This window comes from Mustela nivalis (assembly GCF_964662115.1).
Source record: "Mustela nivalis genome assembly, chromosome: 1".
NCBI lineage: Eukaryota > Metazoa > Chordata > Mammalia > Carnivora > Mustelidae > Mustela > Mustela nivalis.
The window spans coordinates 138,882,524-138,900,314 of NC_139020.1; the positions used below are offsets into that span (position 1 = coordinate 138,882,524).

Here is a 17,791-nt window from a genome sequence, read left to right on the forward strand (position 1 = left end):
GAGATTCAGGGAAATTATGGAACTCTTAGGCAGATGTACAGTTTGTCAGGGGCCAGGCTGGATTTGAAACCCTAATCTCGACAACAGCAAAACTCTGGCTATATCCTCTCCATCAAGCTTGGGGAAGTCAGCAGAGGCCAGATCACGAAGAGCCTTATCAACTAAGGAGCCTTACCAACCTAAGGAGGCTAAACTGGATCCTATGAATGATGGGAAACCTTGGAAGACTTCTAAGTAGAGAGATAGCATTTGGATTGTTGAAGAAGTATTCAATTATGCCATGTAGTAGTAATTTAAGATGGGCATTGTGGAAAGTGATGAGAAATTGATGACCGTTAAGCACCCAAAATTAACAACCCAGAGGTGCTCTAGAAAAACAGAAACCTCGAGAAATTCAAGGAGCTTGCAGTCTAGTCCAGTGGAAGAACTTGTATACACCAAATAAAAGACAAGATTCAAGATCTGAAGGTACCTTCAAGTTCAGATTACCTACCAGTACATAGGGTGTCTGAAGAACAAGCCACTTTGTAAATGAGTCCTGTGCAGGTGGAGGAGGAAAAGGCGTGGAGCTCCCTAATTCTAAGGAAGCTGCTCTCTCAAGACCCAGTCACTGAGTTATTTAAACTGAGTTGAATCTTCACACACCCACAATGGTCTCCTGTCCCCTTATGTGATGTGTCTCTGATGCTATTTTTCAGCCTTTCCACTATTCGCTTCACTGACTTCTGTTCGAATGTCAACCCAAAAGGAGGCCTTCTCCACATCCAGAGATCATGGCATGTGTAATATATACACCCGTCAAATATGCCCTAGCAGTCGTTCTCCAGTATGTTCTGGGCAAATAGCAAAATTGCTCTGGAGGAACCCCATGAGGAAGGAAATGACACTGTGGTTTTACAAAGGAGGAAAGTGCAGCACAGAGCAGCTCAATGAGCTTGCTCAGGTTGCAGAGCTAGAAGCAGGGTGCTGACCTGGGTCTTCCCACTGGCAAAGCCTTTGCATCTCACCCTAGGCAGCACCACCTTCCTTGCTATGCCTTTCATCTGGAGGCCCCTTCCTAATTTTCAAAACCATGTTGCTGGTTTGATGTATTTTTCTTGCTACTGGTGCTTGAGAGGCAAGTAAAGGGGTGGTCACCTCTTTGACAGATGAGAGAGAGAGACTAGATAAGTAGGAGGGTCCCAAGGTCAAGATTAATAAGGGGTGTTCTTCCTCCTCTTCCTCCCCCTGGGCTCTGGTCTAATGCCCTTTCTCTTTGGGTCTCATCCCAAGGTTCAGTGGTTCTTAAATGTGGCTGTATTTTGTGATCACCTGGAGATCTTTGAAAATACAGATGCCTGGGCTTGAAAACTGTGAATGCCTGCACACACATTCTGATTCACTTGGTATAAGATGCATTGGGATTGTCAAAGTTGTCGAGGTGATTCTGAGATGCAGCAGAATTTGGGAACCCCTGCCCTATCTTTTGAGATAGTCACTTTAGGATTGGTTGAAAGCAGTGATTTTGAGAGCACGGTTCCTGGACCAGTAGCATCGGTACCAAGTGGGAACTTAGAAATGCAGATTTGGGGATTCCACACCAGACATATATATCAGAAATCCTGAGGGTGGAGTCCAGAAATCTGTGTTTTTAACAAGCTTTTTGAGTGATTCCAATGCAAGCCAAAGCCCTTGGCCATACTTCTTCCCAACAGGTTTATGGTGTGGAACATGGTGACCAGCTGTCTGCTATTTTTACTGAGGCCAGAGCTCAGGGGAAATATATTTAAACCCAAATGACAATACAAGGCATTCAGATTTGTATTAAAGATGGATATCCTGGTAGTGTAGGTTGCCAACTGCAGGAATAAAAAACTGAGGGAGGATTCTGGAATCTTTCTGGGGGTGGCCGGAGTACTGTACCATCAAAAAGCAAAAAAGGAAAAGGAAGAAATTGGCCTCTGGAGAAAAAAAAGAAAGCGGTAAGTATTGTCATCTGACTTCACTTTAGTCATTTACAGCCCTTCCTTCCTGCACTTTGAAGTTCATGGTGACCTCTTGTTTTCTCCTGAAAATCTCAATGCAGTTGAGACCTCTGTCTTCCAGATAGTTGCGTGCTTATGGCAGAAAAGCAGGCATTCACTGTCTGAGAAGTGAAGGGCTGAGTTATAGTTGGCAAAGTGGCTTTCCCCCTGCCCATTACTGGGCCACTAATTGGCATCATTTCCCCACTACCGCAATTTTTTTTTCAACATTGTAATTTTAAGTAATTCAGTATATTAGCCAATTTCCCTAATGTCCTTTGTTGCGTGTTCATTCAATGTGGCTGGTTTTTGTCATATTTTTCCAAGTATCCCCCACTGGAGTTCACTCGATAGCTGCTTGGGTTAGGCTAGATGGGTTCTTATGACAATGTTTGTGAAAGAAGTAAGGGTCCAGCATATTGGAGTGGGGAAGGTGTTAATGGGATATAAATTGTTTAAACTGTGAATTTGTATGACGTTCCCCCAGGAGGGGGTGGGGAAAAGGAGCTAGCTATTTATGCAAGGTTGGATACCATTGTAGAAATTGTGGGAAGAGTTGGGAGAAATTGTATCTAAATCAATAAGTTTAATACAGACTCAAAAAACCCAGCCATTTGACTTAAGCCCTTAGTCACCAATCCTACAATGCTTTATAATATATGCAAAATGTTCCCCTATAACTTAGTAAATTTTTTATTATTTTTAGTTGTACCTTTCTCAACCAATAAGTGACTTCAAGTTTTGACTTTGGCATCACTTGACTTGTTCTGTTTTCATCCTGCTGTGAGGAACCTGTGTTTAAAATGTCGTGAAAATGCTAGGGAGAGGAGACAAGAAAGGGAGGGAAAGAGGACAGCTTAGCTGCTCTTACCTGGGTTAGGTGGGTGTTTCACCTCCTAGTATCTCAAGATGATTAATCCGGGGGTGGACCCTGCATATTAATCACCCATCAGCTGAGGCTCCTGGGAAGACTAATCTATTCATAGACAAAACCTTGTCAAAAAGAGAATAGGCCCCTTGGTAGAAAAATGGTACCTACTATTTCATCGTCGAAGATGATATAGGATATGAAATGATGTTTCATCATAAGCTACCTGAAACCTCTCAGGGGCTTCCCCAGCCTGCGGGAATGAACAAGAAGGGACAGATAAACCTTTATTAATAGCATTAAGAATCAAATAAGCATCTCAACACATCCTAATACCTTGCCTCATGGTTTGTTTCTTCTAGCTCTTTGTAGTGATCAAGCTAAAAGGGTACAAGTGATTTGAAAGGTAGAGCTAGAGCAGCTGGTGACAGCGTAGTCAAGATTCTGTCCATCATGTTGTCATTTTTGTACCATAACTCAGAGACCCACTGGAAACAGAAAGACACATGGCTTGATAGATAATAAACTGAAACTCCTCATAGACATAAACCAAAGACCATTCAGTGACCGCACCCAACAATTTAAAGCAGAAAGACTGGAAGAGAAGCTAAAAAGGGAAGAACAAGAAGTAGCATAAGTTAAAATAGAAATCAAGCCAAATATATCCCCAGGTACTAAAAAAGAGTAACATGAAAACATTTAGAGTGTTACTTAAATGTTTTTATAACATAGTACCACGGCTTTGTTGGGGGAGGGAGGGAATCAATTTCACTAAAATTTTATATGAAAATGTCTTCAATCAAAATACTTTTTTAAAAAAAATTTTATTTATTTCACAGAGAGAGAGAGAGATCACAAGTAGGCAGAGACAGAGGCAGAGAAAGAGGGCGAAGCAGGCTCCCTGCTGAGCAGAGAGCCCAATTTGGGGCTCCATCCCAGGACCCTGGGACCATAACCTGAGCTGAAGGCAGAGGCTTAACCCACTGAGCCACCCAGGTGACCCTCAAAATACTTTTCAACTGTGTAATGAAAAATAAGCTCCTTCAGGGACAACAGTGTCACTGGGAAAGTGATGGTAGACCATGGGTCTACCATCCAGGTCCCATGGTAGACTATGGTTGCCATCCCATCCAGGTCCCAACTCCAGTTGTGCTCCCCTATTCACTGCTCTCACCTCTTTAGGCTCGGTTTCATAACTATGTCCCTGGTCATAGGTGATTCCCCTTCTAGGAAATGTAATTTTCACCTCCCTTTATGCTCAATCAAATCTGACCCCTATTTATGAATTCAGTAATTCAACTCATGAATCCCAAACATGTACTGTACCAACAGGGGCTAGACTCAAAGAGGAAACCCAACAGTTCCTGCCCTTGAGTTGCTCATTGTCCTTTGGAGATTCAGACGTGGAATTAACCAGACCACGGTGCCAGGTGATAAGCACTGTCAGTTTTTGTTGGCTGGTTTTAGTTTTAATAAGTATAATATAAATGCTGAACAGTGTGCACATAAGACTGTGAACTTCCACAAGGTGCAATGGGAACACCATAGAGGGAGCCTCTGACAGTGCCTGAGGATTCTGTGGAGCCTTCCCACAGGAGGTGAAGCTGGAAGTGAGATCTGCAGAGAGAGTAGTTAGAGGCAGGCGCAGGTGGGTAGGGAAAGAAAGGGTGGGTATTCCAGGTCAGGAATTCTTCCAGCCCACCTCCTTCAGAAAGATTTCTCTTACTGCTCTAGCTCTCACTGACCAACTTCTTGTCACCACAACTAGGCACCCAAATGAAAGCACTTCAGTGAGAGATTGGAGACTTCTGTCATACAGTATCTCCCAGGCTCATTTTTCTCCATGTTTGTCTTATTCAACAACACATGTAGTTAGGGATACAGAATGAGTTAGGGGAATTCTTACCTGTGTAACCTTGGGTAAAGGATTCTACCTAGTATACGTTCAGTTTCTTCATTGTGAAGGATTGTTGGGAAAAGATGGACCACAATCAGGATTGGCAAACAACGCATGTGGGGGCAAGTCTGGCCTGCAGATTTCTTTTCATGAATAAAGTTTTATTGGAACACAGCTGTGGTCATGTATTTGCACATTGTGGAGGATTTTGTGCCACCATGGGAAAGTTGAGTAGCTGGAATAGAGACTGTCTGGCCCACAAAGCTTAAAATATTTACTGTCTTATCCTTTGCAGAAAAGCTTGGTGACCACTGACCTATGCTTATGTGGCAGCCTATGTTTGTCTTGGTGGTCGTTGTTAGTTTTGGGGAAATCTAATTTTTAATGCTTCCTTTTTCAATTATATCCTCCTCTTCCCCAGCATCCAGCTTAAATGATAAGTACTCATCATTTTATTAGGCTTACTGTTTAAGGAATTTTTAGAAATGCTCTCTCTGAGATGTTTAAGATACTACATCCCTGTGGCACACCTGCTTTGAGTGGCTTGCATGTCAGCCCCATGAAAGAAGGAATTGTTGGTCCTTTCACTGCTGCAACCACCATGTTTGGTTATGTGTCTAGCACAGAGAAGGCATGCAAGAATGACTCTTTGGGGGTGAAGTGAATAAGTAGTCATACCTGGAGCTAGTGAGTATAAAAAGAAAAATGGTAGCAGAAGAGGCAAACACTCCTTAGACCCTAGGCTTTAAAGACAGTTCAGTTGTTAGGTGCCCCAAGGAAAATTGTCCCTACCCTGCTCACTTTTTTTGTGCCCTTGACCAAAGTCCAATGTTAACCTGTCCATCCCTGTTTCAGAGGAGACATGGACCTATTGCAGATAGTGGATTGTTTTTTTAATTTTTTTAATTTTTTTTTTTAATTTGACAGAGATCACAAGTAGGCAGAGAGGCAGGCAGAGAGAGAGGAGGAAGCAGGCTCCCTGCTGACTGCTGAGCAGAGAGCTTGATTTGGGGCTCAATCCCAGGACCCTGGGATCATGACCTGAGCCAAAGACAGAGGCTTTAACCCACTGAGCCACCCAGGCGCCCCAATTTTTTTTTTAATGTGGCATTGAGTAAAAAGGAAGGCAAGAACAGCCTTGAAAGGAAAAAGATAGTAATACAACAGAATATGAACATGCTGAGTGAAGTATTTAATTTATAATGTCTTAGAAAAGAAAAACTTACCAGGGAAAAAGTTCATCTGAAAAATACCAAGATTAAGATGCATATGTATCATTGAATCAAATTATATCTTCTAAGATATTATTATTATATTAACATTTTTCCATTACTGTCAATTTTCCTCTCTTTCATGAGTGTTTTCAGAATTAAAACACACACACACACACACACACACACATATACACGCACGAAGGCTCTCGTTATACAGCAGAGGATGGCTAAACATTGTGATAAGATTTTGTTGATGTCTGTCTGTCCATGGAAGACCACTGTCCATGGAGTCGTATATTTGGCCTTTGCTGCCTTCGTTTCAGTTCTCCAGGTCTTAGTGATCATCGGCAGACCTGAACATGGTGTTTCTCAGAAATACTTGAGGAGAGAGCTTGATATACTTCCAAACTCCATTGACTTTTCCTTTTTTTAATCTAGTCCCCAGACTCAGAGAAGCAGGAAAGCTGCAGGAAGACATTACAGGCTGTTTGTGAACACTTTTCTGAATGGACCACCCTGGCTCCTTGGCCTTTAGTCTTCATTCAGTATAAAATATCATTTCCTGGTTTTACCCAGCCTTTCCCTACTAAACAAAAGCAGTATCTGCTTTGCCTTTTCCACCCCGCAAAACATCTGGCTCACCTTTCTAGAGGATGGAAGGTGACAGGGTGTTCATTCGTTCACTCCTTCCACCAGCAAATGATTACCCAGTATTTCCTGTGTTCCAGAGAATATACTGACAATCAAGACAAACAATGTTTCAGTTTTTACAACATTTATATTTGAGGGGGTGGGAAGCAATCCAGCAATAATGGAATAAAGAGCAAGTAAAGGAAATAATCATAAGTAATGTGAAGAGAATTTAGATGTGGCAGTACTTGATTGGAGAAACCAATGTAGGTACCATGGAAACTGTGATTTATTAAAAAAAAAGAAGGAGCCGGACTCTCCAAGATCATGGAAAAGAGTGTGATGCATAGAAGACCAGCTGAGGCTGACATGTCCTTAGATTGTTAACAACAACAATAAAAAAAATTTCTGAAGGTGAATTGTTTAGGGAAAGCAGAGAAGAATTTAACTCAGGATACTAAAGGCTGAAGGCCAATCAGGCATCTGATTCTGAAGAACTCATATATCTGCCAGTAGCTTGACCAACTCAGTTGGTTTTTTAATGTTTCTACTGGACAGAAGGAGGACTGTTCAACATGATATTTATGTGCCAGCAAGGAAAGGTAACTCAGTTCTTTATTGTCTTTCTAATCCAATTCCAATTCCAGGTAAACTTAGAGCAGAGGTAAATTTTGGGATTGGATTTGAAGGGGTCCCTAGAAGTACTCATCCTGAGATTACTGTTTCAATAAAACTTGGAGATTCTGGCATTGGCAAGGACAACTCACAGGCCACTGGATATCACTACATAAGCCATCTTTTACATGCTGCATGAGGTGGGCAGTGGCAAGTGGAAAATCTTGGATCAGTACACTCAGGTTGAGGTTTAGCTAACCACAGCCTCTTCTTGGCTCTTAGCCACACACCCAGAGCTGAGGCACAGATCATGCTATTGGATCAGAAAGCTAACAGTGTAGTCAACATGCTTTATATAAAGCACATTTAAGGGGGGTAGGCAGAGGTGATCATTGGATTTATTTGGCAGAAGGTCATCTCTGGAATTCCATGATGTCATCTGTGGATTTTCTTATTACTGTAGGTCTATGGTCTGTATTGAAGGGTCAGTGGAGGTCAAGTTCAACTGGAAGGTGATGGGAGTCTTTGGTGGTTGAAGATTTCCTTTCATGACATTTGCAATCTCAGGAAAGATGCTCGGTGGCCTCTACTATATCTGGGCCTTTGAGAATTGCACAGTCTTTCTGGGAACCAGGAAGAGCAGCAAATGCACATGAAAAAGAAAAAAGTTAAAAACATATATAATGAAACGTGAAAGCCTCCTTCCCTTGTTTTCATCCCTAATCATAACCACCTGCCATTTTCTATACAAATATGTGTAAGGGGGAAATTGGCTTACCTAAAATATCAGTATATCCTTAGAAATTGTAAAGATCATATATTTGTGTTTTTTATGTTTGTTATACTACAAATTGCTTATTTCACTTACATATTTATTTTGGAGACTTTTCCATGTCATTACATTCAGGTCTACCTCATTTCCATTTTTTTTTTATTAAAAGACAGCATTTTATCATTTTGTGTACTTAAACCAAAATTTATTTAACCAGTCTCTTACTAATAAGCCTTTTTCTTTTTTTATATTGTTATGTAATACTCAATATGGCACACACCTGACATACTCTTTTGCTCTACAGGGTACTTTGTAGTAGAGTTGCTGGGTCAAAGTACATATGCAATTTAAATTCTCCAAGAAAATTGCAAATCGCCTCTCAAAAAGTTTATGCCAATATACATTCCCACCGATGGTGTACAAAGGTCTCTGCTTCCCTATATCCTCTTCTACTCTAGGTACCTTATTAAATTTTTAGTTTGTGACTGCTCTATTAGGTGAAAACCTGTGTCTTCTTGTTTTGATTTTCTTCTTAAAATAATTCAAATAAAAGGGTAAACACTCAACAAGACATGCAGTTTTAAAGCAAGGTCTGTTAGGAGATTGGTATGTGTGTCGTTTTTTATCTAACACTCCTGGGGCCAGAGTTATTTCAAAATTCAAGATTTTTCAGATTTGGGAAGGTATTATGTACAGATGCCATGCATCAGTAGCACTCCCAACCCAGTCTGAGCCAGCACTCTCTAAGCCCAGCGTCCCTTTCACAGCAAATTATATCCATTTCCCCATAAAGTGGACCAAGTAAAGACAATAAATAACCTCACATCAGGTTAGGCAAGGCTTTTGCCATAAAATAAGTTTGGATCAGGTAAGAGGGTGCCTCCAAATGAGTGATGAAAAAGAAATTTGAGGATTCAGAGCAATTTGGATTTCATAACTGTCATCAAGATACCATGAGCTCATGTAAACAACCACTTCACAGATAGAGAAGGAAGGAGCCCAAGCAGGATGAAGAGACCTTACAGAGATGAGAGCAGGCCAAGGGTACTGAAACCACGCACATGTGGCTCAAAGGAACCACCAGTGGGGTCTGATTGTTTTCCCTTCCTTTCCTAGTTTCCTTCAAAGGCAGGAGTGCCTGTGCACCGTGGGCCAGTGGCGGATCTCATTGTTGCTAATGAAGCCATACGAGGACCTCTGCTGAGACCAGGTGAGTAAATGAGAACTCTACAAAGCCTCAGATGCCATGGACACCATCAGAAGTGTCAGGGAAGATGACCTGCTCCTTGTGGTCATTCCAGCATCCAATCTTCCTGCATTGTTTTCTGTAGTGACAGATGAAATGACCCAACATCCATGTCTTGATTTAGACAAAAATCAGGAAAGACCTCAGTAACTCATGGCCATTCCCTGAATTCCTGCTATCTTCAGCAGGCTTTGAAGAAGGAGATTAATTCAAGATTAGTTCAAGAGCAAGTAGAATCACAGAAATCATGAAAGATTTGCGCTCAGGAGAAACCAAAGGGAAGGACCATGAGCATCAAAAATGGTACAGCTCTGTTTCTAGTTCATCCTTGTTGTACCACTTTCTAGGGATGAAGTAACTTGCCAGGATCACTCAGCTCCATGAATTGAACTTGGCTCCTAGAAAGCAAATCATACCAACCTGATAAAGGCAGCGTCACAGAGAGAAATCTTCTTTCCTGCCACAGTGAGTGGCAAATCTGAAATGTAAACCTGGAACAGCCTACCTTAGCCTTTTTTTTACGAGTTCTGCCTTTCTGCTTCTGATAAACTTTATCTGGTCAGTAAGATCCCTCTTGTGAGTTTATTTTGTTTGCTTGGCAATGACTGTGTAATGAGTTGTATCTGGAAGGTTTCTGAAGCTGAATCCAGGTCACTGAACTCTTGCCACATTCCAAAGGTACAGGAAGGGATGGTGTGGGGGTATAGTGGGGACAAACGTACCATACTTTTGATATCCGTGGACCAGTCATCTTTGAGATCCTTTACTGAATCCAGATATATTTAAAAATATATCAAAAAGTCTCATTCTGTTTACTCACATTAGTCAGCAGGGAAATGCAAATTAAAATCGTAGTGTGATTATACTGCACACCTACCTGAATGGCTAAAATGAAAACCACAGATAATACCAAGCTTTCGTTGAGGGTATGAAGCAAACAGAACTCCCATACATCACTGGTGGGAATATAAATTGGGATAACCACCTTGGAAAACTCTCAGCATTAACTAAACCAGAACATGCATACATCTCATGACCTCTTGATTCAATAGAGAAGCGTTAATCTAGTAAAAAGCACTGGCATGTGTTCACCAAAACACACGTACACAAAACTCATACTAATACTATTCCTAACAGCTCGAAACTGGAAAATACACAAAGGCCCATTAATATTCGAATGGTTAAATAAACTGGGGGTATACTGGCAACAATGGAATATCATAAACGTCAAGGAGAATAGACAAAGTACAGCTGTATATGACAATATGGACGAAGTTCACGGTTCTAAAAGTACAAACTGATTCCAGTGCGTAGGTACACATATGCGAAAGGAATCCCCAGTGTTCAAAGTTCCAGGAGTAGTTTCCCTGCTGGAGTGGAGGTAATGACTGTAAAGGGAGCTTCTGTTTGTTGGTCTTGTTCTATTTCTTACTCTGAATTGATGGTCCTATGAGGGGTGAAAATTCATTGAGCTGTATGCGTAGAATTTGTGTACTTTGCTGTAAGAATGTGTAACTGAATAATATGGTAAAATACTGAAAAATTCTTAATGAAGAAAAGAATCATTCTATTTCTATTCTATTTCTTCAGCATTTTTGCACTGACGGTAAAATATTTTCATAATTGCATTACTTTCAGGAGGTTAGAGAATTTTTTTTATTTTGGCTCCCTATAGTTTACACCACATACAAATATCCCGAGTCCCCACAGAGAATCTATACATGCTGGACGTTATTCCTCTCCTACCTAATGAGCTTTAGGATGTGCACCCAGGCTTCTCTGAGACCTACTGTAAAAGGAGAAAAAAAAATAAAGACAGTAAAAAGATAGTAAAACAAGTGCTTTGATAGCACTTTAAAAAAATTCATAACTGGTATAAAAAGAAGTGACAGCTGTTTAGTGTGTACATGTGCAGGAGACAAAAAGCAAAACAAAACAAAAGATTTGTGATGCTATGAAGGGTATCAGTCATATGTTTAGCCAAGTAAGACCGCACTGCTTTGGACATGATAGTTTTGGTTCCTTCTTTGTCTTTATGTTGTGAATAATGGATTCAGCGATTTATAGGCCCCCGTACCTTTGGAGGGAGAGGTGGTAAGAACATGCTTACCAAATTTGAGTTCTCCTGAAATTTCGAGGACCTAAGCAGAAGCACCTCCTATTAACTGCCTCACAGTTGGGATTGTTTCCCATCCCAGTGTTTTCACTCGTCAGGCTTTCCGCTCCCCTCCCCAAGAGTTTGGCTGGTCTAAAGCATAAATGCACATTTGGTGGTACAAGCATTGCTATTATAAAGCAAATCATACCCACTTTATAAAGTCAGTATTGTGAGCAGGTATCTTCCTTTTTTATGCATTATCAGTTTTAACATAATAGGAAAATTAAAGCATGCATTTCCCAACTATAGAAATCAAATGTAATCTAAATGCAAGCCTCAGGTCGATTGCACAGTAATATTTGGTAGTATGGCTATTACTAATCCCAGCAGGAAAGCTGCAGAGATCACTTACACAGTTTACAGTATATGCCCCTGAATGACAGCAGTGGAAAGATAACCTGAAAATAGGGAACGTGCGCCTAGGCAACAACTTGAGAGAATGAGCTCTTATGATTCACATCAGTAAAAGAGGTGTTTGGCTTCCCATAAAATGGGACTGCATTAAAAAAAAGAAAAAAAAAATGGACACTGTTCCTGATATTCTTCAGTTTATCAAATCTAACCCCCATCTGAGTTTCCTACAGAATTTACAGTCCTGGTGCTACAAAGGGCGGTTTCTTAGATAAACAAATGTGTGGTCATGTACTGTCATTCAAATTTGTACTGTTCTGTATAATTTCCCAGCTAACACAGCCTTTAGGCAGAAGGATTTTCTTTTGTTTTTCTTTTTTCTTTCTTTCTTATGCTGACCGTGTCAGTTGAAAAATATTCACAGGCACCTTGTAACACTTCCCTGCTTTCTTAAACAGAACTTTGGAACATGACTTTTTGATCCCTTAACCATCTTTATAAATGCCAACTATTGAAAGGAGCAATTTTACTGTGATTCCTTTGGAAAATTCTGAAGGGTCGGGGGAGCTATAGCCCTACACCAAATGGCCCTACATGCATTCGTTCTTCTATGGCTTGTGTATTCCTTCTGCCTCTTGCTTTTCCACTAAGCTATTGGCTGTCCATTTTTGTTTCTATTGGTGATCTTATTTATCTTACAGATAAATCTTTTTTTTTAAGATTTTATTTATTTATTTATTTGACAGAAAGCACAAGTAGGCAGGGTGGTAGACAGAGGCAGAGGGAGAAACAGGCTCCCTGCTGAGCAAGAAACCCTATCTGGGTGCCTGATCCTTGGACCCTGGGATCATGACCTGAGCCAAAGGCAGACACTTAATCAACTGATCCACAAGGTGTCCCCAGATAAATCTTTCCCTTTGTTCTCTATTTTTATTCTCTCCTCTAATTTGAACTGTAAGAGAATCGAACTGGGCTCTTTTGTGCCATGTGCAAAGTATAGAGATGTTCTGAGTAAAGGCCTGGCAAGGTATTTTATAAATATATGTAATATGGAGAGACTACACAGTTCCTAACATTTTAATCAAAGCTTAATAAATAATAGGTCCTCTGCTGCTAGCAAAGGAAACAGTTAACAAAATCAAAAGACAACTGACAGAATGGGAGAAGATATTTGCAAACGACATATCAGATAAAGGACTAGTGTCCAGAATCTATAAAGAACTTAGCAAACTCAACACCCAAAGAACAAATAATCCAATCAAGAAATGGGCAGAGGACATGAACAGACATTTCTGCAAAGAAGACATCCAGATGGCCAACAGACACATGAAAAAGTGCTCCATATCACTCGGCATCAGGGAAATACAAATCAAAACCACAATGAGATATCACCTCACACCAGTCAGAATGGCTAAAATCAACAAGTCAGGAAATGACAGATGCTGGCGAGGATGTGGAGAAAGGGGAACCCTCCTACACTGTTGGTGGGAATGCAAGCTGGTGCAGCCACTCTGGAAAACAGCATGGAGGTTCCTCAGAATGTTGAAAATAGAACTGCCCTATGACCCAGCAATTGCACTATTGGGTATTTACCCTAAAGATACAAATGTAGTGATCCAAAGGGGCACATGCACCCGAATGTTTATAGCAGCAATGTCCACAATAGCCAAACTATGGAAAGAACCTAGATGTCCATCCACAGATGAATGGATCAAGAAGATGTGGTATATATACACAATGGAATACTATGCAGCCATCAAAAGAAATGAAATCTTGCCATTTGCGACAACATGGATGGAACTAGAGCGTATCATGCTTAGCGAAATAAGTCAAGCAGAGAAAGACAACTATCATATGATCTCCCTGATATGAGGAAGTGGTGATGCAACATGGAGGCTTAAGTGGGTAGGAGAAGAATCAATGAAACAAGATGGGACTGGGAGGGAGACAAACCATAAGTGACTCTTAATCTCACAAAACAAACTGAGGCCTGCTGGGGGGAGGGGGTTTGGGAGAAGGGGGTGGGATTATGGACATTGGGGAGGGTATGTGCTTTGGTGAGTGCTGTGAAGTGTGTAAACCTGGTGATTCACAGACCTGTACCCCTGGGGATAAAAATATATGTTTATAAAAAAAAAAAAAAAAAAAAAAGAAAGGACAAATACCCAACTTTTGTAGCAGCATGGACGGGACTGGAAGAGATTATTATGCTGAGTGAAATAAGTCAAGCAGAGAGAGTCAATTATCATATGGTTTCACTTATTTGTGGAGCATAACAAATAGCATGGAGGACATGGGGAGTTAGAGAGGAGAAGGGAGTTGGGGGAAATTGGAAGGGGAGGTGAACCATGAGAGACTATGGACTCTGAAAAACAATCTGAGGATTTTGAAGGGGTGGGGGGTGGGAGTTTGGGGTACTAGGTGGTGGGTATTATAAAGGGCACGAATTGCATGGAGCACTGGGTGTGGTGAAAAATAATGAATACTGTTATGCTGAAAATAAAAAATAAATTAAAAAAAAATAATAGGTCCTCTGATTTTTAAAGTCTTGCTAATATAATTATTACAAATCACGTGTATATCAGTTCAGGGTACATTGAGCCATGACAATGAATCCATTCAGACATGAAATGGCTCAGTCCTATACAGAAAGGCCCAGGGTAGGCCTGGAGGTCACCAGTACTTATCCTCCACAAGAGGATTCACCTCTCCAGGCGTCTTCTGAATTGAGTCTCTTCCATCTCCTAATTTTAGATGTTTTTTGAACCCACCTGGAAAAAGAGGAAGAGATAAAGGCACAAGGGTGGGAGGTTTTCGGGGCCAGATCGGGATTTCCGCATACTGCGCCCACTCACATTTCTATTGGCTGGAACTCAGTCACATGGCCAGGCCTGACTGGAAGAGCACCTGGGTAGTGTAGTCTCGCTCAGGGACGGGGAAGAGGAGGAGAATTTTGATGGATCTCAGTCTCTGCGGCGATGTTTTGTTTTCATGTTTGTGTTATAGATCTTATGACATTTATTTTAACAATTATAAAACCATTTTTCTTCCCTGCCATTTTTACTATGTTCAAATTATACAAAGTTTTAAAATTAGAACTATATATGAACTAATGTTTATATATAAACGTTTATACCTATATATAACGTTTTATATAGATAGATAGATAGATAGATAGATAAAGCTTACTTTTAAACTTTGCTAAAACCGGTATCGATGAAAATTAGCTTCACCGTGTTAGCAGTATTTCTGCGTCTTCTAATTCAAATATTCTCTACCAGTTTCCAGGTAGCAACGCCATACAAAATTAATCTTTATATGGAAACAGTGAGATATAAAGCAAAGATCTTGAGCCTTGGCGTCATGCAGACCATATTTTGCCCCTGTATTGCTATACACCAATGGGGTCATCTTGAATATGACTCTTCCCTGGTTTGCTTCCCTTCCTTCCAGCCCTACCTCAGCCATGCTCTTCACCCAGGGAGCACCAGTTTCTTTCAAAAGCTTCAGCTGATCGAGTTTGCAGCTTTTCCAGCCCTCCCAGAACAGGTTTCAAAGCCAGCAGCACCTGTCAGGCAGAGTCCTCTTCTTGGAGGTGTAGGTCCTGTCTTTGAGCTTGAAATTGTTCCAAACTCTTCCTTTGTTTCTCCAGCCTGTGAGTGAAAGCTGATTCCTGTAATTATTAACTATAATGCTTCTGTTCCCTTTTTCCATTTTTGGAGAATTTTTAGTTCTACAGTATCTGGTTAAAAATTCTTGACATTAGATCCAGTTAAACTCCCAGTATCATTTCTGTCTCCTGACTGACGCAGAAATTCATGCCAGGACTGGTCCCGGAAACAAAACCCTAAAAATGGGATATAGGGATGACTGTCCTCATAAATTGACAGTTTATCGTGTCTAGGCTAAATATATGTCAACATGTGTCAGTTTATGGTTTTCATGGTTGCTGCTCCTGTTATGGCCTCAAAAAACAAAACTAGTATATTTATAGTATTCCTTAGTTTTCAAAGGGTATTCGTATGTGTTACTTTATTCAGTCCTTGCCTCATGTCTCTGAACAACTTTGCAAAAAAGGAGATCTGACTTCTGAGATGTTTGAAATCACTGAGTTGGTAAATGGAAGAGCCAAGGACTCAAAATTAGATATTTCAATGCTTTTTTTTTTGTCTACACTAACACATTTCTGACTTTTAGAAATGTTTTAAAAGCACCACCTGCTTCACAATTAAGAGCAAATTGTGTTTTAAATATTAAGATTTCTTCCAATGAGAGAATATAGTGCCTCTTGACATGGCAAAGGGGAAAGATAATCCAATAAATTGGCTTAGTTTAGTCATGTCGCTGAAGCCTTAGACGGCTATAATTGTCTTGCTCTGGGAGAGAAATCATTTTTGGCTTTTCCCATTTTAAAAGATATTAAGTTTCAAAATCGCAGGAAGAAGTATTATTTTCTATATTGTAACAGTTTAAACTGATCAGGCTTTAGTAGTAAGAATCTGTTCTTAATTACCCAACTCAAATTGAATAACCTCAGCATTGCCCCAGGTACCAAAACCTCTCATCCTCATTTCTCAAGCAAACAATGAGCTACATTATGTGAAAGACACATAAAGCTCCAAGTTTAAGTTTACTTTGACATAAATAGAGTGTGCTTTTACCAATGTGTACGGATTATATACATTTTTATGAGTTTGACAGAAAAGAGACAGTGGAATGGGGAGGTATTTGTAACATCTTGGCTCTTATTCCAGCCTGTTGAGTTTTTCCAAAGCTGGGCAGGATTATTTTCATACCAGTTAAACACTTGTATGGCCATGGCAGCAAGGAAGTCTAGAATTCATAACAAATCTGTCTTGTTTTTTCAGATGCAAGTAATCAATCCTAATACTGTTTTGATTTCATTTACTGAGAGATATATTTTTATAAAGCCTTGGGAGGTAAAGTTAGTGGCATAATTTTAGGAAAAGCTTCAATGATATTTGAGTTAAAACTATATTTAATTTTAGTTGTTAAGTGCTAACTGCTATTCTTAAGTTCTCTGTGTACAATATCATGATTTTATATACATAGTGAAGATTACTATAGTCAAGCTAATGAACAGATCGTCTTTTCACACAGTTCCTTTGCTGTTGTTGTGAGAGCACCTGAAATCTCATAGCAAATTTCCAGTTATTCAGTATATCCAGTACACTATTAACTATAATCATTATGTTCTACCTTTGATCTGAAGATTTATTCACCCCCATAGTGGCCACTTGTACCCTTTGACTAACATCTCCCTCTGTTTCCTCCATCTCCCCACCTCTGGCAGCCACCGTTCTACTCCCTGCTTCTGTGCATTTGACTTTTTTAGATTCCAGTTCTAAGTGTGATCATGCAATATTTTTCTTTCTGTGCCTGGCTTATTTCATTTAGAGTGATGCTCCCCAATTTCAGCCATGTTGTTGCAAATGACAGGATCTCCTGTTCTGAAAAAACTGAGTAATTATATGTGTATAATTATGTGGGTATACACACACACACACACACATACACACACATCAATCTTTTTTTTTTTTTTTTAACTACTCTCCATCAAGGGCACTCAAGTTGTTTCTATATTTGGCTATTGAGAATAATGGCAATGGACTCAGCAATGAAGATATCTGTTTGAGGTGCTGATTTCATTTCCTTAGTGTATATATCCACAAGAGAGTTTGCTGGATCATATAGTGGCTCTATTTTTAGGTTTTTGAGAACATCCGTACTGTTTTCTATAATGCCTGTACCAATTTATAGTCCTAACAGCAGTGTGCAAGGGTTCCCTTTCCTCCACATCCTTGCCAACACCTTTACTTTTTTTAATAATAACCATCTAAACTGATGTCAGGTGACATCCCATTGTGGCTTTGATTTGCATATCCCTGATCACTATTAGTAAATATCTATTTTAACCACCAAAATACTATTGACAGGGGTAGTGTGTTGTGCATGTAGAAATGCTCTCCCCGGGTGCCTGGAAAACTGCTTTCTTATCTTTCTGAAATATCACACC

At 40.2% G+C, this 17,791-nt stretch overlaps 1 protein-coding gene across 1 annotated transcript in view; it reads left to right on the forward strand.

The window, feature by feature from the left end:
* The first annotated feature begins 9,131 nt into the window (after positions 1 to 9,131).
* The window catches only part of RARB (retinoic acid receptor beta), a 450,938-nt gene continuing 442,278 nt past the window's right edge, over positions 9,132 to 17,791 (forward strand). The window contains exon 1 of the mRNA XM_082686911.1: positions 9,132 to 9,209. The gene's annotated coding sequence lies outside the window, so the exon portion shown is untranslated. The remainder of the gene's footprint in view (positions 9,210 to 17,791) is intronic.